The sequence below is a fragment of the Amphiura filiformis genome, chromosome 14 (genome assembly GCF_039555335.1).
Source record: "Amphiura filiformis chromosome 14, Afil_fr2py, whole genome shotgun sequence".
Lineage (NCBI taxonomy): Eukaryota > Metazoa > Echinodermata > Ophiuroidea > Amphilepidida > Amphiuridae > Amphiura > Amphiura filiformis.
This window is the reverse complement of record NC_092641.1, coordinates 46,716,728-46,741,010: the sequence shown is the minus strand read 5'-3', so window position 1 is coordinate 46,741,010 and position 24,283 is coordinate 46,716,728. Positions and strand designations below refer to the sequence as shown.

General features: G+C 35.7%; 1 protein-coding gene across 1 annotated transcript in view; it reads right to left on the bottom strand.

Moving 5' to 3' along the window:
• The window catches only part of LOC140169054 (probable G-protein coupled receptor 156), a 114,498-nt gene extending 97,777 nt beyond the window's left edge, over positions 1 to 16,721 (bottom strand). The window contains exon 1 of the mRNA XM_072192335.1: positions 16,449 to 16,721. The gene's annotated coding sequence lies outside the window, so the exon portion shown is untranslated. The remainder of the gene's footprint in view (positions 1 to 16,448) is intronic.
• Between the last annotated feature and the right edge of the window lie 7,562 nt (positions 16,722 to 24,283).

The following is a 24,283-nucleotide window of genomic DNA, read 5'->3' as shown; positions in this document are numbered from 1 at the left end:
TCTGATTGTTTAAGAAATTCAAATCACAGAACCAATAAAGCAATAGTAAGGTATAATACTGGACGTTCAGATATTCAATTATATGAGCAATAACCAATGAAGAAAAAATTTCTAAGTTGGTGGCACTGGCAGCTTTAAAACACAACCTGAGAATCTTCCGGATGTGAGTTTGGACTTGGATGCCATAACCATCTCTCCTTCATAATGTTATTGAAAACCTTGGTGTTACAGTATGTTTGAGCCAGACATTGCATCAATGACATCTCATGTTATTAATATCTCCAGCTCAGCCAATTATACCATCTTCGCAATATCAGTAGAATCTGTCGCTTGGTATTGATGAAGACAGTGGTTCGGGTGCTGATTACGTCTAGATTTTATATTGAAATTCCCCCATGAGAACTACCTGCCGATTGGGCAAAAAGAAGTTTTCATTATCAATTGGACCAATCAGCAACATTGTTAGAATAATTTCACTATGCAAAAATATTGGGGTGAATTATTTGCAAAGCTCCATTCTGATTGGTGATTAAAGTGAAGATATCATGTAATTGACCAATCAGAGGCAATATTAGATCGGCAGGTAGTGCTCAGGGGGTTCAGGAAAAAAAAACATTCTAAAACTTCAAGAATTCCTCAACCGCTTTTCTCACTTTTGTGCAAACATATGGGATAATGGGCTATTCCAGATGAAATCCATACACCCCTATGAAAGACATGACCTTAATCTCCCACACAGGGAGTGTGAATTCCAAATGAGATACCTGAACGGGTGTCTCCGTTTGAAATCTACATCCCCTGTGTGGGAGGTTAAGAAAATATCTTCCATGGGGGATGTATAGATTTCAAATGGAATGGCCCAACCATAGATGGGCCCAACACTTCCCCTTTCATTCAAGAAAGAACATGGATTATCAGGTGAACCGGTTTAACTTCGGTTAACGTGGGTTAAAAAGTTCAAAAGTTTAAACTTAGCTAAACTTGTGTGTTTCACCTGGTAATCCTTTTGTTGGTTAAAATCTTAACATTCGTTCTAACAGTGAGCTTCAGGTCAAACAGGATTGTTTCAAATTGCCAGTGGCGGCACCACGGTGGAGGGGGGTGGCACAGTCAGAACTCTTTCCCCTTTTGCCCCCGCCCCAGTAAAACCCCAAAATTACAAAAATTTCACCGGTAATTTTGCGCAAAATTTGTTGATTTTGCCCCCCCGAGATTCACTTTCCCCTCAATGCCCCCCCACCGGAAAAAAATTCCTGGAGCCGCCACTGCAAATTGCCCTGCATGCTTGTTTTCAAGTAAAAAATCTTGCACCCATTTACCTTCTTCTTCTTCTTCCGGTACTGTGCAAAACCTCAAAAGAGTATTGGCACCTCATTGAACTCCTTCAGATTCTCATTCAATATGCCAATATTAAACTTCGTTCAGGACTTAATCAAACTCGGTTCACTGTCCCTGTTGAGGAAGATCGTAGTTTTATTAATGCTCTTCGTGCCGACCATAGGTTTTAACATAAAAGGTCCATTTGACTTAATATCAAGAGCTAACTCAAGAACCACTGAACAAATACTGGGATTGTTTGCATTTTTCATGCTGATTCCAAATATGGACATAAAAATATACAGTTCTGAAATTTTTGAATTTTTAAAGAAAATTTGGAACTTGTCGCGTGGGATGGTTAATGCTGCCCTGCTGCTACGGAACAGCTTATCTGCAACAGTGAGAAGATCAGCTGAGGGGAAAACCAAATAACCTTATTTAGCTGTTTTTGTACGTGGCATAAGACCTAATGATAAGTTATTATATAACGTTTCATATGCCTTTTGATACTTTGTAACGTATTTTTAAAAGTTTGTATAGGGCCTAGAGTAATTAATACTAATAGTTGCATTTTGACAGTATTTTAGGTAAAGCGCTATCTTGCTCCACACGCACGGAACATCGCTATATCAGATATAAAAACTGTTTTATGTTATGACGATGCAAAATAAAAGATTCCAAAATATAAAGTTAATACTTACTATATACACATCATCTTAAATCCCAAATATTAGACCACATAATCCACGAGAAACACAATTGCATTATTCCTTTTTTAAACGAAAGAATCTGATTATAATTATCATTACCAGTGTGCATCTAATTGCGGTAAAACAAGATCAAACAAACCAATTATAGGCTAATTATTGGAAACTCGATTTAAATGCTTCAATTATGTTGTGTGCAGTGATTATAAACTCCCACCTACAAGATGTTACACATGTGTGACCCAACGCGAGTAAATGAGACGAAAACGAGGTTCGTAAATTGCCTGATTGAATATTCAATTAAAAAGATTGAATTTTCAATCTTTTGCCTTCCCGAATTAGGGACAAATTGTTTTCGTCTATATATTTAGTCGACGGATTTTCAATCTTTTTGTTTTCAATCAAAAGGAGTGATTCTCAATCTTTTAGCGAGTATTGTTCGATGCAACCCTTTATCGATTGAATTTTTAGTAGAAAATATTGACTTTCATTGTTTTTCAATATTTTGAAAGCTGGAATTAGGGACAAATTCTTTCCAATTAAAAAAAGATTGAAAATATCTACTTTAAAAAAGTTTGAAATCTCATTCCTAACATGTGCAGCACATGTCATGTGGCAGTACATTAGGAGTAACACGTGATTGGATAGTGAAATCAGTCTACAAAAAGAGTAATGGTAAAACAAACAAAAAATACCATTTCAATCTATTTTTCAAACTATATTTAGATTGATTCCTAACACCAACCATAAAAAGATTGAAATATTTCAATAGGTCAATTTAAGAGAGAAATGGTGTCACATATATTTCATAAAGAGCAAGTTGATATCTCAATCACATGCACCTGCACTTACATTCCATTACAATTATATGACAGGTCAAAGACGGGGTCATCAAAGAGCACATTGTCCTAAAAAAATAAAGCAAAAACAAGAGCATATAGTGCGCTACATACAGGCATAATGACGTTAATCCACAAGCCTCAGCACACTTAAAAGTTTGTCGCTGACCACTATGGCCCCACATTATTCCATAAACAACAACTCAGATACTTTGCAGGAGCGCATACCCTAGACATTCCTAAATTGACCATCGCTGCCAGGATCAGCCCCACAAGATTCGTATACGGGTTTAACGATAAAATAAGCAGTAAGTTCCTTGTCTAGGGAATTCAAGCTATACTAATTTTTTTTCACGAGAAGGTACAAACCTCCGACAGGGTTCGAACCCGCAACCTCTGACACCATATAGTCGAGCACCTTCTGCTTATAAAAACTAGCCCTGTGAAATACTGATAAATATACCATGAATACACCATATTGTTAACCCGTGAAAGGAGAAGCTAAGGAGATTTTTGTTGGTAGCAATAGCCATTGTCGCCTCAGAAGAAAGAGGTCAAAAAGTGTTATTTTTGGTAAAAAAACGTCACTATTTCAGAAGTGATATGATCCAAAATCCTATTTTTAAAAAACGTGTCACAAATTTTATTAAACATACTTTAACGTCAATGGCCAATTATATCAAGACAAAATATAAGCACATAAAAGTAAAGACGAGATAGCAAGATATGCGTTCTTGCAAAAAAAAAAAAGAAATATCAATCTTACTGACTTACTCCCATGCATCTATCATAAACTATTCCCGTTGAAACCTCACACCCCTATGGAAGATATGACCTAATAACCTCCCACATAGGTGGTGTAGATTTCAAATGGAGTCACTCATTCAGGTAACCCCATTTTAAATTCACACTCCCTGTGTGGAACAGTGGAAGGTTAAGGATGATTAAATGTCTTCCATAGGGGGTGTGTGGATTGACTATAAAAGCCCATTTCCCGACGACGTTCGCCTTTGGTCCCGTTGCCACACATCTATACGCTGGTAGCTACAGACATCTACAGACATTCCACGTAATATTTATTTTGAGATGACAAATCAGTCACGTAATTAAGCGTAAACCAATAAAGCAAGAGTTTGCACATTATTGATATTTAATTGTTCTCTAATATGCCTAAATTGACAGTGGCGTCATAATATATTTTCTTTGCTGAAAATATTCCGCACTCATATCCGATTGCTAACAATGGTAGTCATTGCGTAGTGTTCATTCGAATAATATTTATAGGTAATAAATGAAAAATGAGTTTTGTATGACGATAATAATAACGCAACTTGAATGAAATTAAAATTGTGGACTTGATTGAGTTATAAATAAACAATATGTGTCATCTTGTAAACAAGATCTATACCAAGTAAGGATTTTGTTATTCAAAACTATAAAAATGAAAGAACTCTAATATTCATCTTTCATTTTGGGAGGGAGTCAAAACGTCTGACACCGAATTTTCGTATTATAGAAAGATAGAGATCATAGGGGCGTAGTCAGATCCATTCCATCTAGACTTCTCCGTAGTCCACTTGCCCATTTATATGCATACTTTTAAAACTCTTAATTAATTTGTGCACAATTTATTGATAGATTTTCACATCTGATCCTTTTAGTCACCGTACTCCCTTTGTTTGTTGGCTTCCCAAGTGATTTTTAACTCGGGCTTTCGCCATTATTATTCTGCGGGTAGATTCTAAAATCAGAACTGTTCAGTATTGAAGTGCCGTTATAATATGTCGCATTCAATAAGCATACGTGTACTTTACTGTTACTGTCACTAATATAATTATAAAGGCCTAAACCTTTTCATAACCATTTACTAGTATTTTGATATAATTAATATCAGTATAATTTCGAGTTCAACTGAATGCTTTCATAATGATTAATTAACATATTTTTATTTATCAAAAATCGACTATGGCATAGTCTACATTCCATCGGGTGGGCGAGAGTCATGCTTTTCCTAGAAGTATGTTTCGCCCCACCTTCTCTTTCCCCCTTTTTTATTTAATATATCCTAATTCGGCCAAGAGACCACGCAGGGAAGAACCCAAATAGTGCCCTGAACACTAAATTAAACGGTGGCATAAATATTCCAAACAAGAAAATGAAAGTGACAGACAAAAAACAAGACCAGTGGGTGCTATACTGAAGATATCAGTATGGTCCGCAGGCGTCGTCTATCTATTGAAAATAGCATAACCAGTGAGTGCTGCTATCTACTGAAGATAGTAATATTAGTCAGTGAGTGTCAGTGCTATCTACTGAAGATAGCAATATGGTCCGCAGGCGTCGTCTATCTATTGAAAATAGCATAACCAGTAAGTGCTGCTATCTACTGAAGATAGTAATATTAGTCAGTGAGTGCTATCTATTGAAGATAGCAATATGGTCCGCGAGCGCGAGTGTTATCTATTTAAAATAGCATGGGCAGTGAGTGCTATCTACTGAAGATAGTAATATTAGCCAGTGAGTGCTATCTACTGAAGATAGCAATGTGGTCCGCGAGTGTTATCTATTGAAAATATTATGGCCAGTGAGTGTTATCTACTGAAGATAGCAATATTAGCCAATGAGTGCTATCTACTGAAGATAGCAATATTAGCCAGTGGGTGCTGTACTGAAGATATCAATATGGTACATGAGTGTTATCCATAAACTGAAAATGGCATGGTCAGAGCTGAGAGTGTTCTATACTATAATCATGTTAATATGGCAGCATGGTCAGCGAGTGTTAGTTACTGAAGATAGTAATATGAGCCGGTGAGTGTTATTTACTGAAGATAGTAATATTAGCCAGTGGGTGCTGTACTGAAGATATCAATATGGTCCGTGAGTGTTATCAATTAAAAATAACATAGTAAGTGAGTGCTATCTACTGAAAATAGCACTATTAATCAGTGGTGTTCTACTGAAGATATGAATATGGTCCGTGAGTGTTATATTTGGGAAAAAGCATGGCCATTTTGGGCACAAAAAAAAACCGGCTGATTTTACATGATTAAAAAAAAATCTTATTTTTCGTCTCATTATCTCACAAATTAATTATTTAACATATTTTAATGATAACATTAGGGACCGTTCATTATTTATAGGGGAGGGGGGCCGGGAGGATTTCAAAATTGAGTTCATAAAGTTACACAACCCCCCCTATTAGCAGCATCTAAAATTACATACCCCCCCTATTGCTGCAAAAAAAAATGTAACCCCCCCCCCCCTCACATCGAGAAATACATTTTGCTGGTATAACATGGCCGGATTCACCTTTTGATGGCCCATGGGCATGGCAACATGATTGCCACCTCTAGCTCTTCGTATAGAAGACACCCCTCTCCCCACAATTGTAATCCAAGTTTTTTTCCAAGCTGTCCCCAGAAAGAATGCTATTTCAATGCTAAAATTCAAAGAGAGATATGTATCGGAGTCACCGAGCCGGGGAAGGGGGGCAAAATTTCCAAATCGTCCCACTGATCTGCTACTAAAAGAACATTACCGGGACAAAATTAATGCGCTTGAACTTGAAGCGCATGAAAATCCCAGCTAAAATGAACAAAATTGAGGACAATATGTGGCCTAAAATCATTCTAAAGGATGATGCAAATAGGGCTTTCACAACTGTTGGTTAATTTAGTCCCAGTATACAAGTTTTATGCTGTTTCCAAGCATCCGAAGAGCTGCCCTAGCACTCATATGATAGAATGGATGGAATTATACATTGTAACTCTCATTTTCGAGATTCGTGTTCAAGATGAAAAAAACACCAGAATTTACAAGGGCACATCTCGCAGATCTACTCACAGAATGGTTTTTCTGAGATAAATGCGCGCGGCAATTTGTAATTTTGATACTAAATGGGGTTAATTTAGGGTCTAAAATAGACCAAAAGGAAGATGCAAATCATAAGTTTTGTCACAATACATCTGTCGACTGATCAGGGGAGGGACTGACTTGCCACCCTGTCATATGGCTAATGTGCTGATGAACAGTGGCATAGATTTCTTTATGACATGAGGTGGTTGTAGTATTTGAAGTATTTTGAAGTATTATGTGAATCCAGCACCCATTTTTTGGCAAGAGAATAAGTTTATGACACCAATGCGTGCGAAGCGCACACAAATGTTGCCATGTTGAAGCTAAACTCCAAATATGGTGCAGGAATAGATTCGCGCGAAGCGCGAAAAAATGGACATTTTTTTGGCTAAAATGGCCAAATATGAGGTAAATATCATAATCATAGTGAATAATTTAATATTAAATTTCACATGACCCCCCTATCAAGAAAAATAAAATCACATAACCCCCCCTGTTTGTTAAAGTGAAAATCACATAGCCCCCCTACATTTTCCCCGGCCCCCTGTAAATAATGAGCGGTCCCTTATTACAATAACTAATACATGACTAATAATTAAAGCAAAGTTCACCGATAGATCATAGTTCAACGTGTAACGTACAAAACTGTCCCGAAATGCATTACAGGAATTTGTAAACTCGATGTGGCTTATAGGCCTATGATGGAAAAGATTCAAGGCAGTAAATTAAGGGAACAAACCAAAAGATCGATGACGTCCTACAAACGTAACTAGTTTCGTTTCTCAGTCGACCCCCTCCCTCCCTGCCAGAAACGTTATAATAAAATGTTGAAAATGTTGACCTAATAATAATAATGACACATTCTTCAGACCGATGTTTTTGTACAAACGTAATCGAGTATTTTTACCCCCTCCCCCCTAAAGAAACTAGTTTCGTTTATAGGACGTCATCGATCATTTGGTTTGTTCCCTAACCTTATAGTTAATCTACATAATGGACTTGGAACAAACAAAGAACCAAGTCAATTTTCGTCTCCACGGACCTGCGTAAGAATAAACTCTGTTATTTATTACTTACAATTTAGACAAAACCCGGGGACAAAACGCGCCATAGCTTTTAAAGAAATAAGTGCAAAAAGTATACTGTTAATCAAAAGTGCATTGCTGATTTCCTTTGTGATTTCCTATGGGTCAGTATATCTAAATTGCGTACATTAATATAGTTTTGGCATTTTCTTAAAGCGGGAGAATTTTTCAACTGAGAATGTGCAGGATTTAATGTATTAAAAAAATTAAGAAGAAAATATATCTTACAAAATAATCATGAATAAAATATTTATTTTATCATTTTATCTGAACAGACAACAAAAGTTTAACTTAAATATCGAGCTCTTTCTTTCTTTCCTTTCCTCCTTCCTTCCCTCCTTCTTTCTTTCTTTCTTTCTTTCTTTCCTTCTTTCTTTCTTTCTTTCCTTCTTTCTTTCTTTCTTTCTTTCTCTCTTCATTCCTTCGTTCCTACCTTCTTTCTTTCTTTCATTCATTCATTCATTCATTCATTCATTCATTCTTTCTTTCTTTCTTTCTTTCTTTCTTTCTTTCTTTCTTTCTTTCTTTCTTTCTTCCTTCCTTTTCATTCATTCATTCATTCATTCATTTTCTTTCTTTCTTTCTTTCTTTCTTTCTTTCTTTCTTTCTTTCTTTCTTTCTTTCTTTCTTTCTTTCTTTCTTTCTTTCTTTCTTTCTTTCTTTCTTTCTTTCTTTCTTTCTTTCTTTCTTCCTTCCTTTTTTATTTCTCTCTTTCCTGCATTTTTCTATCTCTCTCTTTCTTCCCTCTTCCTTTATGCATTCTTTTTTATTTCCTTTCGACGACACACAAAAACAATCAAAATCCAACGAAGCCCCTGTGTAATGACATTGACTATCCAGTGTCTTTTCACGCACCTGTACACGACATAAATTATTTATCCTCCAAACTTATTTCTACTTATTTCGTGATACTCATATAAAGTGGTTAAAATGTCAAACAGCTTATTTATAATTCAATGAAATTTAGCACGCATCCAAGTGCTGTGGCATTTCGTAGGCACAAGTGTATCCGGTGTCATTCCAAGCCATTTTCTGCTTGTCCGATTCTGAAATATTGAGGGAACTAAACATTCATAATGCAAGACATAATGGGCTATTCCATTTAAAATCCACACTGCCCCTGTACTGTGGAAGATTTTGGAAATATCTGCCACAGGGGGAGTACGAATTTCAAATGGAATGAACACATTATCAGCTCCATTTGTAACCCACAGCAACTTCATATTGCCACCATATTAACTTCACTCTAAGAAATAAAGGTTTTAGATAGAACCTTTTTGTCCTCTCAGGAGAACCTTTAAAAAGTTCTTTAATTTTGGAGAACCCTTAAAGGTTCTCTAAACAACCGAAAACGGTTCTGTGTCACATTTTGGGGCCATTGTCGATGGTTATGGAACCATGTTTGGTTCTTTAGAGAATCTAAGGGTTCTTCTAAGAGGACAACTTGAGAACCTTTTTAGAACCTTTATTTCTTAGAGTGTTCAGATAAACGACCATAATATTCTTCGCATTGCAAAAACTCTTTTCCCAAAATAATGTAGACCATACCCCAACGATGCTGGCCGCCCTGATACATATTTAAGATTTGCATGCATTTGTTGTACTTTTTAGCCCATTTGTGAACATTTTTGTCAAAGTTTCCCCAATAAAATGTACCTTGCTCCCCCCGCCCACCTGAAAAAGTCCTGGCTACCATGAGCAGATTTTTCATTTCCTTAAAAAGATCGTACACTATGGCTTTAAAAAGTTTGAATATATACCACAAAGAGTTATTACTACAAGGTCTGTATGGCCTTTTCAGTATTACCGATATTATTTAAGTATTTATGTCCAACACAGACAGATTCATGTTAAATTTTTATGGAAAAAAGGTGAGAGCTTGTTTCTTACATGTCAGCATTATTATTGTATGGTATATCGCCTTGTCTCTTAAAGGCCTATTCAGTGATTTGCTCATCCAGACGGTCGCAAAAATCATCAAAATTCAGATTTTGATACCTTTGTCATTGTCATAGATGTGCTAACATATAGCCTGCTAGTGGTTCAGCCGAAAGCCGTGTATTTAAGACAAAAATAAGGAATTTTACACGAATCTGTAATTTATATACTGACAATATATAAATAATTAGCTACGTGTATTTGAATGGGACTTCAACTTCGTCGATACTGCTGTTTTCTTCGTTTTTTTGTCAAATTTTTTATTTCAAAAATACAAATGACAATTTTAATGACTTATCCTTCACTTTAAGAAATTTATAAACAATTTTATTTTTCAACACTTTCGCTGGGTTCACTTAATGAGACTTTAACCATTCGGGTATATTTATCAGGACTTTCACTTTTCACATGATAAACGTGTTTTATTCTTTCTGAAAGTGCAATAGCGGTATTTTGAGCTTCTAGAATTTCTACGATGCGATCCGTGCTTTCATTTTGTCCATTCCAGTTTAAATCCAGACACCCTATGAAAGACATGACCTTAATCTTCCCCACAGGGAGTGTGAATTTCAAATGGGGTTACTTGAATGGGTGGCTCCATTCGATACTCCCTGTCAGGTGGGCCATGTCTTCCAAGTGTATATGGATTTCAACTGGAATAACCCAATTTGAGAATTGAAAAAAAACAGGCCTATTTCGATAACTATTATTATTAACTGTTTTTGCGAGAGAAAGATAGAAGAAAAGCTTCTACAAAACTGAACAGAAAACCAAAGTTTAATTTAGATATCGAGCTCTTTCTTTCTTTCTTTTGTTCTTTCTTTCTCTCTTTCTTTCGTTCGTTTGTTCGTTCTTTCTTCTTTCCTTTTTCCTTTCTTTTTTTCTTTCTTTCTTTTTTTTTTCTTTCTTTTTTTTTCTTTCTTTCTTTCTTTCTTTCGTTCTTTCTTTCTTTCTTTATCATTCCGTCTTTATTTTTATTTTTTTCGATGGCACACAAAAACAATCTTTCATTCATTCATTCTTTCTTTCATTCATTCATTCATTCATTCTTTCTTTATCATTCTGTCTTTATTTATTTCATTCTTTCTTTATCATTCCGTCTTTATTTATTTCTTTCTTTCATCTTTCTTCCTTCCTTTCTTTCTTTCTTTCATTCATTCATTCATTCATTCATTCATTCTTTCTTTCTTTCTTTTTTCTTTCTTTCTTTCTTATTATGATTCAAATATTTATTTTATCATCTGAACAGAAAACAAAAGTTTAACATAAATGTCGAGCTCTCTCCCTTTTTTCCTTCCTTTCATTCATTCTTTATTTATTTCTTTATCATTCCGTCTTTATTTCTTTTCTTTCGATGCATGGCACAAAAACAATCTTGCAATAAAAACCAACTTCTGTAATGACATTGACTATCCAGTGTCTTTTCATGCACCTGTACACGACCTAAATTATTTATCCTCCCCCAAACTTTTGTCTACTTTCATGAGACTCATGTAATGTGGTAAAAATGTCAAATAGCTTATTTATAATTCAATGAAATTTAGCACTCATCCAAGTGCTGCGATATTTCTTAGGCACAAGTGTATCCGGTGTCATTCCAAGCCATTTTCTGCTTGTCCGATTTCTGAATATTGAGGGAAATAAACATTCATAATGCAAGGCTTTGAGACTTGTCATGATTATTGTGTCCCGTTCTCACAACACGTGGACCATTATGATGTTGATCTGTTTATTTCTGAGATAAAGGACTTCAACAGAAGTAGAGTTTGGTTCCAAAGGCGCTAGCGCTAACTCCAAAGGCTGCTTTGTGGAAAATTCCTTTGAAGATATTCCTAAGAGTAGCAGTAACCTTGCCAATCTAATAACATTAGACCACTAGAATAGTTATCATGCATGGTTATAACAATTTTTTGGTTATCATTAAAAAAAATGATTGCAAATATCTTTAACCTACCACGTGCGAAGAAGAAAATAATAAATATAAAAGAAAATTATTAATTTTGTTCTAAAAGGAGTTAAATCCAATGGCAGCCATTTTAAAATTTTGCATTGAAGAATTTTTAGGGACAAAGTGATGCTGAAAATACTGAAGCTAGAGTTACAAACATATCCATTCCAAGCATTAAATGTAATTTAACTTAAAAATGTTAAAATATCAGACTTGTACCCGAGTCCAGCTTGTCCGAGTCCGAGCCGAGCCGAGTCCATTTGTATCCGAGTCCGAGCCAAGTCCGAGTCTTTTTGTGTCCGAGTCCGGACTCGAGTCCAAGTCCGGGGGTGCCGAGTCCGAGCCAAGTCCGAGTCCAACAAAAATAAGTCCCGAGTCCGGACTCGAGTCCGGCCTCGATCAGAGTCCATGACCGGAGGTGGGGGGGGGGGGTCATTCAACTTGAATGTGACATGTATCTGCCTACTGGCATTGCTTAGTAGGAAATTGTATAAAAATGGGTCATTGGGTATAACAAAATAAAAAAGCAAGGGTAATTGGGTTTAACATTTTGAAAGAAGGGGGTCATTTTGTATAAAATTTTGAAAAAATGGGTCATTATTCCAAATATTGGAGCAAAATTTTATATTTTGTTTCTTATTTGAAAATTTACAATACAAATTTGCTGAAAAAAAGACAATTTCAAAGTTTCCGCATAATTTTAAGGCATTTTGATGATAGAATTGCAGAAAGAGAAGGTTATTGCTCAAAGGTCACTCACTACACCACACCACACACCGCTCTCCCTATACACACCCACCCAACCAAACCCCACCCCACCCCACACAGTTGACATTTCAAAGACTCAACTCAGGTCAACCATAGTCTATGGGTCAACCAACCAACCAACCGTACACTTGGTACACACAATACTTCAAAGACCCATATCCATGAGCAGCTACATGTAACTCCTGAAGGTAAAAACTACATGTATCAGACCACCTGTATCAGACAGCAGTCATGTGGGGGTATTTGTGTGTGTGTGGCACACTACATGTAAACTCAGGACTAGAGAAATGTCACTAGGCTGTGTGAAGCATAAAGATGTGTAAATGAATTGCAATGTATTCAAATACATTTTAGAGGAGGCTCCCTATTATTGTAAACATTTTTATCCATTTTGACACCCAAATTTGGCAACCTCCCTATTTCTGGCAAATTTTGTGCCCTTGAAGTTGCATGTAATTTTGAAAGTATCCCTATTTTTTGTTTGAATCCTCTCTATTTTCTGGATGTTAATGTTGGCATCTCTGCATCATCATCGTCATCATCTTTATCATCATCATCATAATAATAATAATCATACTAACAGAAATTCACCTTTAATTCTAAACATCTTTTCAAACTTGTCCCACACAAATGTGCTGTGAGTAGTGAGCACACACAAACTACAGACACCGTAGCCCTGTCATGGACATACCAATTTACTGAGTGGGAGCTGAGATGTAGGGTCCAGTGCATGTGCATGTTTCTCTCTTAAATTTTAATGGATTGGAAAGTTCCATGAAAAAACTCTTAGATATTTTTTATAGTCCAAATATTCAAATTATGCATTTAATTAATTATCAATTATTTCATTACTAAATTAATGATAACAATAATAATTATGATTCTGCTAAACTAGTGCTAAGTGACAGATAAATCTAAATAATTTGCTGGATATGTAGGATGTATGACAGATCACAGATTTGACAGCCCCCAATTAATTTGGAAAATGTTCAAATAAGTAAAGTCAACAAATTTGAGATCTATTTTGACATTTTTAGATTTATCATTACACATTTTACATGGATTTAATTGGACTGGACTCGGACCGGACTCGGCTTCGAGTCCGAGTCCTTTTGTGTCCGAGTCCGAGCCGAGCCGAGTCTTTTCGTGTCCGAGTCCGAGCCAAGTCCGCGTCCAACAAAAAGTGGACTCGATTCGGACTCGAGTCCGAGTCCGGACTCGAACGATACACCTCTGTAAAATATACCAGAAAAATGTGACACAAGTCAGCTATTGAGCTATTGGATTTAGCGCCTTTTGGAAACAAACTCTTCAAATATATACATACCATAAAAATATATCGAGGGTTTAGAACAAGAAAGCCTACATTAACTCACTTTTTGGCCATTTTGAGATTTTAGTACCAAAATAATCACCAACATCCACAGATTCTTCCAATCAAAAAGATTTTTAAGGCTTTTTAAAATGAAGTTCGATTGGGTTAAAACCCAATCGAACTTCATTTTGCAGATATATATAGCACAATTCTACTAAGCTACATCACACTCTCGCAAATTGCATTTTAGACAGAAAGCCTCAACTCTGAGTTAAGGCTTTCTGGCCCAAACTTAATTTGGTCAAACACTGTGAGATAAGGCCTTATGCCCTGCACAATATATCGCTATATATTTTCTTCCAAAGAGATGACACAGTTTTCAAACCTTCATGCCACTTGAGATTAACAATTATTATTTATTAATAATAATAGTTATTATTATATTAATAAGACAATTGTAAAGTAAAGTGTCTTTAAAATGACTAAAAATGGGACAAAAATTGACAAATCGGGAAGAAATGTTGGCTTTGCCCCCTCACATTAAAATCCTGGTTGCGCTACTGTGTTATCCTAATGAATAAGGTGTATTTAATATAACATAACAACGGCGCTTAATATAGCGTAGAACCAAAATGAACAATTGCGCTTTACAAGTAATATAAAAAATAATAACAAGAAAATATATGTTTTAAGACCCTTTTTGAAAGTTTCAATGTAAAATCAAGGTCATTATTCATCGCCAAGTATATTCCGATGTCTTTTTGAAAGACATTTCTTGTTTGCAATGAACAGAAAAAAAAGTAACAAATTTCGTCAACGAAATCAACGAAATTTGGGAAATGAAAGTATTTCGCGGGAAAAAACAATTGCGTGCCGATGTGGAAATTCGTAACAAATGAGTGGGGCTTGAATTACCAGTAGCTATAGACAACGTGGTAAAAATTAGAATTCAAATAACTTCTGCGCATCGCCGGGTTAAAAGGCCTTTTCAGTGATTTGCTCATCCAGAGGTTGTAAAAAAGCATCAAAATGCAGATTTTGGTACCTTTGTTAGTTTCAAAGATGGTTAAGCGAAAAGCCGTGTATTAAAAGACAAAATAATTCTTTTTACATGAATCTGACATTTCTCTAATTTTAAAAAGTAGAGATAACTAATTACATCTATTTAAATGCCGTTTTCCACGTTTTTGGCCAAATTTGTCATTTCAAAAATATCTAATGAGAATTTTAATGACTTATTCTTCACTTTAAGGAAATTTACACAATTTTTTTAACACTTTATAGCTGGTATCGCTGAATGGGCTTTTAATTGAGAAATGATCAACCAGTGCTATCTACTGAAGATAGTAATATTAGCCAGTGAGTGCTATACTAAAGATAGCAATATGGTCCGCGAGTGCTATCAATTGAAAATAATATGGCCAGTGAGTGCTATCTAATGAAGATAGCAATATTAGCCAGTGAGTGCTATCTACTGAAGATAGCAATACCGTATGGTCCGTGAGTGTTATCAATTGAAAATGGCATGACCAGTGAGTGCTATCTACTGAAGATAGTAATATTAGCCAGTGGGTGCTATCTACTGAATATATCAATATGGTCCGTGAGTGTTATCAATTGAAAATAATATGACGAGTGAATGCTATCTACTGAAGATATCAATATTAGCCAGTGGGTGCTATCTACTGAAGATATCAATATGGTCCGTGAATGTTATCAATTGAAAATAGCATGGCCAGTGAGTGCTATCTATTGAAGATATCAATATGGTCAATATATATTCAATATTGTACACTTTAGCTGGTATCACTAAATGGGCCTTTAATTGAGATATGATCAACCAGTGCATTGCTATCTACTGAAGATAGCAATATGGTCCGTGAGTGATGAGTGATATCAATTGAAAATAATATGGCCAGTGAGTGCTATCTACTGAAGATATCAATAATTATAATAATAATAATGAATGGTTCTTTTAAGGCGCAAAATCTTTTGCGGAACTCAGAGCGCGCAAAAACATGAAAAAGACAAACAAACAAAGAAGCAATTAATTCTGTGAATCTGGAAAAGCTTGACGGAAGAGATGGGTTTTAAGCTGACGTTTAAATTGAGAAAGTATGGGGATGCTACGAAGGCTGTTTGGAAGCGAGTTCCAAACAGCTGGAGCAGCAAAATGAAATGAGCGTTCACCAGCTGATTTGAGGTTAACCCGAGGAGTTTTGAGTAACTTTTCAGAGGATGATCGAGCGGGAAGTTTGGTAAGTACAAAGCGCAAAATGGTCCGTAAATGTTATCTATTGAAAATAGCATGGCTAGTGAGTGCTATCTACTATATAGCAATAGAGTCCATGAGTATTATAAATTGAAAATAGCATGGTCAGAGGGTGTTCTACCATAATCTTGTTAATATGACAGCACGGTCAGTGAGTGCTATCTACTGAAGATAGCAATATTATAGCCAGTGGTGCTGTACTGAAGATATTATGGCAGCATGGTCAGCGAGTGTTATCTACAGAAGATAGCAATATTAGCCAGTGGTTGCTATACTGAAGATATAGTCCGTGAGTGTTATAAATTAAAAATAGCATGGCGAGTGAGTGCTATCTACTGAAGATAGCAATAATGTGCATAATTATAAACATCAGATCGGTGATTTAAAAAATGACTACTTACATTAATACACATGGTAAACTTGCCGAACTGCACATGGTACGGACATGCGAAGCAAAGAAGAGAGAAAGTATCCTGCGAGTGGTATCTAGATGCCTATAACAACTGAGATGGAAACAAAGGGTTGGTTGAAAATAAAATGCCGATACTAGTGAATATATTGCTTGCAAGTGGTCTAAAAAGCTACGAAGATGTATGTCCTGATAATTCAAGAAGCATGTGTGTACTATCTATACATTGGTCATAGCACCAGCCGTACTGTTGATATGCTCACTGTTAGAGGTGAGAATAATGACTGTGGCATCATTATAGTTTGGTGGTGTAGTCATGGATGTCTGTTAGGAGGGCGCTATCATGTCATTCTGTCGTCTTCGATTGTTGATACTACAGTTTGTAGACTATACTATGCCGCTATGATAGTCGATTTCTGATCAATTAAAAATATGTTATTAATTATGATGAACGCAATATTCATTTCAACTCGAAATTATACAGATGTCTATCACAAGTTAAGTGTCCAATTTGAGTTATCCGTTTACACCGTACTTTTACCCTCAAATTTGTTTATCCTCCCCTTGATTTTTTTTACATCCCCTTTTTTAGAACCCAAAATTTGTTTGATCCTCCCTTATATTTTCCAACGCCCTCACCATTAAGGTATTATGAACACTCCCTAAGATAGTATACATCACGACTTTATAGAGGTGTACAAAATTAACAATTCATCATGGTTATTGTTTTATTGACAAATATCTCAATAAAGATATCGCCTAAAGACTCCCCCCCCCCCCATTACTCAGATAATATAACACTTCTGGAAATATTCTGGACATAAGTTGATATAATAAAGTTCAATAATTACAGTTTCCAAATGGGACCAAGTTTCAAAAAGGGATAAAGGTGGGAGGGGGCAGTGGCATAGATATCATTTTGACTTTGGGGGGGGGGATGGAGTTGGAAAAAAATTCTTGAAGTATAGTCAATCCAGCACCTTTTTTGCGACAGAATAAGTTTATGGTACAAATGCGAACGAAGCCCGCGAAAATTTTTGCTGTTTTGAAATTTGCACTTTGGTGGCTAAAATGGGCAAATATGAGGTTAATTTGGTCAGAAAGTGAAACCCATTATCAGGCGTCAACATTGGGGATGATTGTATGGACCATCCCCCTGGCAAAATATTGGGGGATTTATCCCCCCATCCACCCGGGATCTACGCCTATGGGAGGGGGTATTTTTGAACGAGCTGTTTTCTTTCCGTGTACGTATATTATAACTTTTCGTTAACATGCATGGCAGAGGAGTGGTCAAAAGCTGAATTTATACTACATCGCTGAGCGCTAAGCGATAGCGATTTGTGTTAATAGCCAATAAGGTAGGGCGCTTATTTGTTGCGTTGGAAAAAAACGCGCTACCAAATTGGTCGATTCGCTCGTCTCTCAGCGATTGAGTATAAATTCAGCTTAACTGGTACCGACAACGCTCCGGGCCGATGTACGTATACAGGGTGTCCCAGAAACGGCGGCAAAAAAGTGTTTCCAACAATCTTTACATAAGTCACATCTTTCATTTGCAATTTTTGGAGATGCGCGGTCCAAAAACTATGTTCAGAAATTAAGAAACTTTACCCCGCACCCCCCCCCCAAAAAAAACCCCTCAAATTCGGTCTCCTGAAATCCACTATTTTAGGCCAATTTACTATATTATGAGCACCATAATGTAGACTCATGGAAAGAAAATTTTCTATCAAAAAATTATTTGACACCATCTCCCGACACGCTGCAATAAATATTTAAAGCCATATTATAACATTTGCTGAGGAAGATGCCCTCACGGAATTTTTAAAATTCCTTTTTACACGATTAAATTGTACTTTATTAAACCAATATACCCTGCAAAAATCAAGACTCTAGGTGTTGTGGTTTTGTCAAAATCCGAGATTTTGAATAAAACGCCGGATCCGGCGCTTTATTATTACGATGGAATTATTAGTCGAACGCATACACGATGTTAATAACACACAGTACGTACACGGCGTGCGGGACGGTGATATACACAACAAAGGGTCGTACCACAACATGACCCAAGGAATGGTACGTATATTGGCGACATGTGCGCTGGTAGTAAATTCCAATTTTCTTTGCTTTGCCGTAGTTGTTCGACTCAAAAATAAAAGGGGATATAATTATCTGACAGTAAAAGCTAACATTTTATGGCAAAGAAATGCTAATCTATTTTGTTTGAAAATGTTATAATATGGCTTTAACCCGTGCGGTTTATGCAGTCCCCTCTTAGATAGTCTTGGCACTTCGTAAGAAATATTAAACGTAATATCAAGTCTGCATATCCTTAAAACTGTTCAATGACCGTCAGTTCGGGTTTTTTTGACAAAAAATAGCTAAAAATGTGGTATTTGAATAATGCAAATACTGAATCAAAAAACACATTTTAAAGCTTTTTAAGATAGGTTATTATTGAAGACCGAATTAAAAAGACTAGTTTGTGTCTGACGTCAGGGCAACAGCGTGGCATTTTTGGTCTGATTGACAGGATGTCAGACGCAAATTAGTCTTTTTAATTCGGTCTTCAATTACAGCATTGCATTTAAAACGGCATTTCGTGATCCACAGCCTCATCCCCCCACTTTTCTCAAAAAAGTTGAGATTTTTATACCACTGGAAACCTCTGGCTACATAATGTTTATGTACCAAAACATTCTTGGAGATTGATTCGTTTTGCAAAAATATAGTCAAATTGTTCTGGTATACCAGAACAAAATTACAACAGTGGCCTATGAAGCAGTGTAATACACATAATCATGCATAACTCCCAAATGCCAAATCGGAATCAACTGTAATTTGGGGGATAAGCTTTTTTCGTGGATATCTACTGAATAATGTCATAAAAAGAGAATGCTAGGATCACGAAATCCTCCTTTAAGGAGGAATGTACTTTTTGGGACGCCCTGTAATTTGTTCTAAGCAAACGGAAGTAAAAGCATACATAGCACTCTTGTGTAGGCCACTATTTGCTAATACATCTTTGTGGGCTTTCTATATCAATATTCGCTTCAAAACAACCATTTGAAATATACGCTTGAGAAACAGTCGTATACTTATTTCCGGTACTTATTTGAGTTGCAGACGAAACGTCAGGAAATAACACTTATAAACTTAAAAATCAGGCAAGTAGGCCTATATAATACAACTTGTATTAAGGGATCGGATAGCAATGTTTGCACAGTATGTTTTGTAGAACATGATTGCACATCAGACATATCGAATTGAATTTATCCTTCTGATATCAAGTAATTTTGACTTTTGAAATTGGCGATATAAAACACATTTTATTTTCATATTTAACAGTCCTCGAAGTAAAATTTATCAATCTACTGATATGTACTTAAAAGTTTATGTAGCTGGGAGGAAAAGCCGAAATCATTTGAAAATATTGACGAAAAGTCAATTTTCAAATGATCGTCGGCTTTTCCTCCCAGCTACATACACTAAGTAATTATCATTAAATTTATAAGTTTTTACTTCTGTTACTACTGTTAAATATAAAAAATATCAATTTTTAATGATTTGCCATAAAATGTGTATTACATTGCGAATTTCAAAAACTCAAAATTATTTGATATCAGGGCATTCTCCGCGTATTCAGAATGCAATTCGATATGTCTGATCTCAGGCTCCATAAAAAATACTATGCAGAAACGGTGATCTAAAATCTAAGAAAGGAACGAAATCAAAAGTTGCCCGTAATTTTAATCAATGAAAGCACCGTCCCCCGAAACCAGTTTTTGTGTCAGTTCCTGCAGAACTGACACCTTTAGTACAGGTTTGACGATCACGTGACAATTCGAATCATCATATCGAAATATCACGTGGCTAAAAATATCAATATCGATATCAATACTATTCGTCAATTCAGCCCCAAACCAATTCGCCCACATGCTAATTCGAACCCTGTATATTGATGTACAAAAAAGTTGGCCAAAACTATTTCGTGATTTTCTCCATAACCGTTGTTTTTACACCAAATCTGTATATTTAGATGCCTTGATGTCTTGCATTCGGTCACAAACCAATTCGTTGTACTTTGTGCACTTAACCCTCTATCTTTTAAACCAAATATCCTAAAGAGTCGTGTGATATAATGTCGAACTTTTCCTCAGGTCATAAAGAACAAAAAAGTCAGCGTTCGCGTATCTGTACGTAGCCCGGGTACGTAGCCGCAGTTATTGTGGCCCTCACAACACGGTCTTCCGGTGAGCTGCCGGTCCTAGGAAATGGAATATTACTGATTATAAAGATGGCAAAATCAGTAAACCAGTTTAAGTTACAAATAAAGAAAAGTCTAATAAAAAATTACATCTAATATGTAGGCATTATTTAATGACCTCACCCATCCCCACCCCAACTACACTGCAAAAACAAGTGTTTATATTTAAACACCATATTGTGTTTATCAGAGCAACACTTAATAAACACATAATTCATGTTAATGTTCTAACACTAATGTTCATAAATTAACACTTGGTGTTATATTACAAACACAAATGTTTGTAATATAACACCAAGTGTTAATTTATGAACATTAGTGTTAGAAAAATTAACATTAGTGTTAGACCATTAACATGAATTATGTGTTTATTAAGTGTTGCTCTGATAAAAACAATATGGTGTTTAAATATAAACACTTGTTTTTGCAGTGTATCAATTTCTTCTGTGAACTGTGGAATGTCTATATGAAATGTTATAAATATTTATATTGCTTCTTTCTTTGCATGTTCTTCTCCTCTTTCTTTTATTTGTTAGCTTTGTGTAATTGTATGTTGTAACTTAAGGCAGTGTAAGGGGGCGCTCGCTTCAGGCCTTTTGAGCATCTCCTCATTCAAATGTTGTGTCTTTTATTTTTATATATCTTTATTGTCTTTATATATTTTGTATGTCGATTTGTATGAAAATAAAATGATGATGTACATCATTTCCTACAGAGTCGTGAGATATGTCAAACTTTTCCCTTAGTCATAAGGAAACAAAAAAAAAGTCAGTGGTCGCATATCTGTAGGATCTCATTGGTTAATAAGATATAGTCACTTTTTTAAAAATTTTAACCAAATATCTTATTTTTAACCAAATATCTTAGAGAGTCGTGCCATATGTCAAAAAGGAACAGAAAAGTCAGTGGTCGCATATCTGTAGGATCATCGGTTAATGAGATATAGTCACTTTTTTGTACGTTGTGCACTTAACCCCCTTGTTTTTTTTTACTTCTGGATATCGTTTGGAGTCAAATGATTTTTCATTTTAAAGCTTATATATTTTCTAAACACGAAATAAAACAAAATTGACCGCCAGCCGACTTTACAGCTGTTTCGTGATGGACGGTCACATATATTCATTAACATATTAAATCGTTTATCCCTTTTGGTCGATATCGAATTGGTTTGTGGCTGACTTAGCTTGGGGCCAATGCATGAATTGGCATATGGCCAAGTCAACTGTGGACGAATTGGTTTGGGCCGAATCGACCTGATACCAGGAAATGCCGAAAAATTACGTACTTTTTACAAGGCAAAAAGCAACTTTTCTAGGCATTGTTGACATGGTGCCCCCGCTAAAGAAAGTTTCCTACTATAAAGACCTAACTTTTGAGATGGTTTGTACGGTTTGAAGGTGCAAAATTAACAATAAGCTTAAAATAAGACGCCGTTACCGCCGGTTCATCATCAACGACTTTGACAGATGACGTCATCAGACGCAATCTCTGTCTTGATAATATCGACATGGACTAATTATAGAGCACGTAGTGTGATGGACTGGAAACTTCACGCATCGATCTGAGGACACTCAGGACAGCTTTCAAACATAAGTCTTGATAGTAATACGCTGTTTTAATTAGCCTATATCTGGTGGCAACAGCATTTTTCTACAGTCACGTGATAATGGCACCGGCCGATAATACACGGGGAAGCCGACGGTGTCCACATTTTTTTTTTTTCCTTTTTCAGCTTTTTGTATTTTATCTGTACTTGGAGCTGGTGGGGGAGAGAAAGCATAAAATACATTCAGGAAAAAATACAACTCGAACCAAAGATCAAGGCTCCATTTCAAATTTAAACCTAAAAAATCACTCATTTTTGAAACCGGACGTTGTTCAAATTTGCGCCAAAACTTCACCTCTGAAATAAAATATTGGGATTTTTTCTCAGATTCCTTCATGTAGACACTTGCCAGAAGCAAATGAGCTGAAAACGGGCGAATTTTGACAATTATCTTTTGAAAATATTAAGCCACAACAAGCTCAAATAAGCGGTGGACTATTTTAACCGAATTTCACTGGTACATAAATCGTGGAGTGATTTGGTGGTGCGCCCTTTGAAAAGATTTGAAGAATAGAAGGCTGACGTTGCGCCAAAACACGTGGGCCTATTTAATGATATATGAACTACCACTCATGTTCTTGTCAGCGCTACAGTGCAAAACTTCTCTTTAACATTACATTCAAATAATAATTCAGTACATTGTAAATTGGAACTGACACCAATTTTTTTCAGGAATACTTGTTTAAAAACATACTAATCTAAAGAAAGCACGGTACTACTCCAAATTACAGTAAAATACAGCTAATTTTTTGAATAAAAATTTTTTATCCCGTTTTGCCAAATGAAAGATAGGACATAAAATAAAATAGCAATAAAAATAAAATTTTAATACAGGGTGAGTAAAAAAAAGTGCAATAGAGCAAAGAATCAATATTTATGTAAGAACCACGTTGAACTTTCCAATTATTGAAAGTTTCTATAAATGCCACACTCAATGAAGTCAATCACATCTACCGTTTAATTTTTATGAGTCCGTTTCCTACGATACCCAATTTCATTATCTGTCCACGAGGTACCATGTATTTTGAATGAGAGCACACAATGCACGATAAAGGCACCAGCTCTGAAACTGACTTTAACTTATATAAGGTTGATTTTTGCGTTATTTCAATTTCTTTTTTCTGTTCAAACAAACTTTCTAACATTACTTTAAGTCCTTCATACCTCACTCGACTTCAACTTCAGTTTTTTTAATCCCAATATGCCCAACTTACTGGATATTTTATAATTCTCTCCACTTCAATTTGCGCGCATTTCATTTCGACATTTGAAAAAATCCGCCTACAAATGAGTATGTTTTTGATAGAGAATAAACATCTTTAAAGTAAAGGTATAATGAAAACAAATAATGTTTCTTTTCCTTAAACAAGACCAAGGAAAATAATAATTTGGGTGCTCCATTTTATTTCAATGTCAATGAGGTTAAGAAAACAGCAGTTGTTCCAAATCTACCTTACACAGAGTGGGTTGACATTCAAATTTTAGATGTTTCTTGGACAAATATTAAAATTGGGTATCGCTATAAAATGTGTCATAAAAACAAAACGGTAAATGCTAATTCCTTGGTTTTTTCACACAAGATTACTAATGGATATATCATTTATAAAATGTTTTAAAACCTAAATGGTTCAAATCGGTTCTTAAATAAAAATGGATTCTTTTCTCTATTGCACTTTTTTTGACTCACCCTGTACTTGGCCAATGTTTGGAAATAAGGGCCAAAACATGCGTTTTTAGGGTGTTTTTTGTATTATGTTGTGACAATCAAACCAAAAGACTATAATTGAAGACCGAATTAAAAAGACTAGTTTGCGTATGACGTCCTGTCAAGCAGACCAAAAATGCCGTACTGCGCAGGTCAGTAACCAGTCACGTCGCGCATTTGCCCTGACGTCAGACGCAAACTAGTCTTTTTAATTCGGTCTTCAATTATAAGACTTCAGTTTATGCA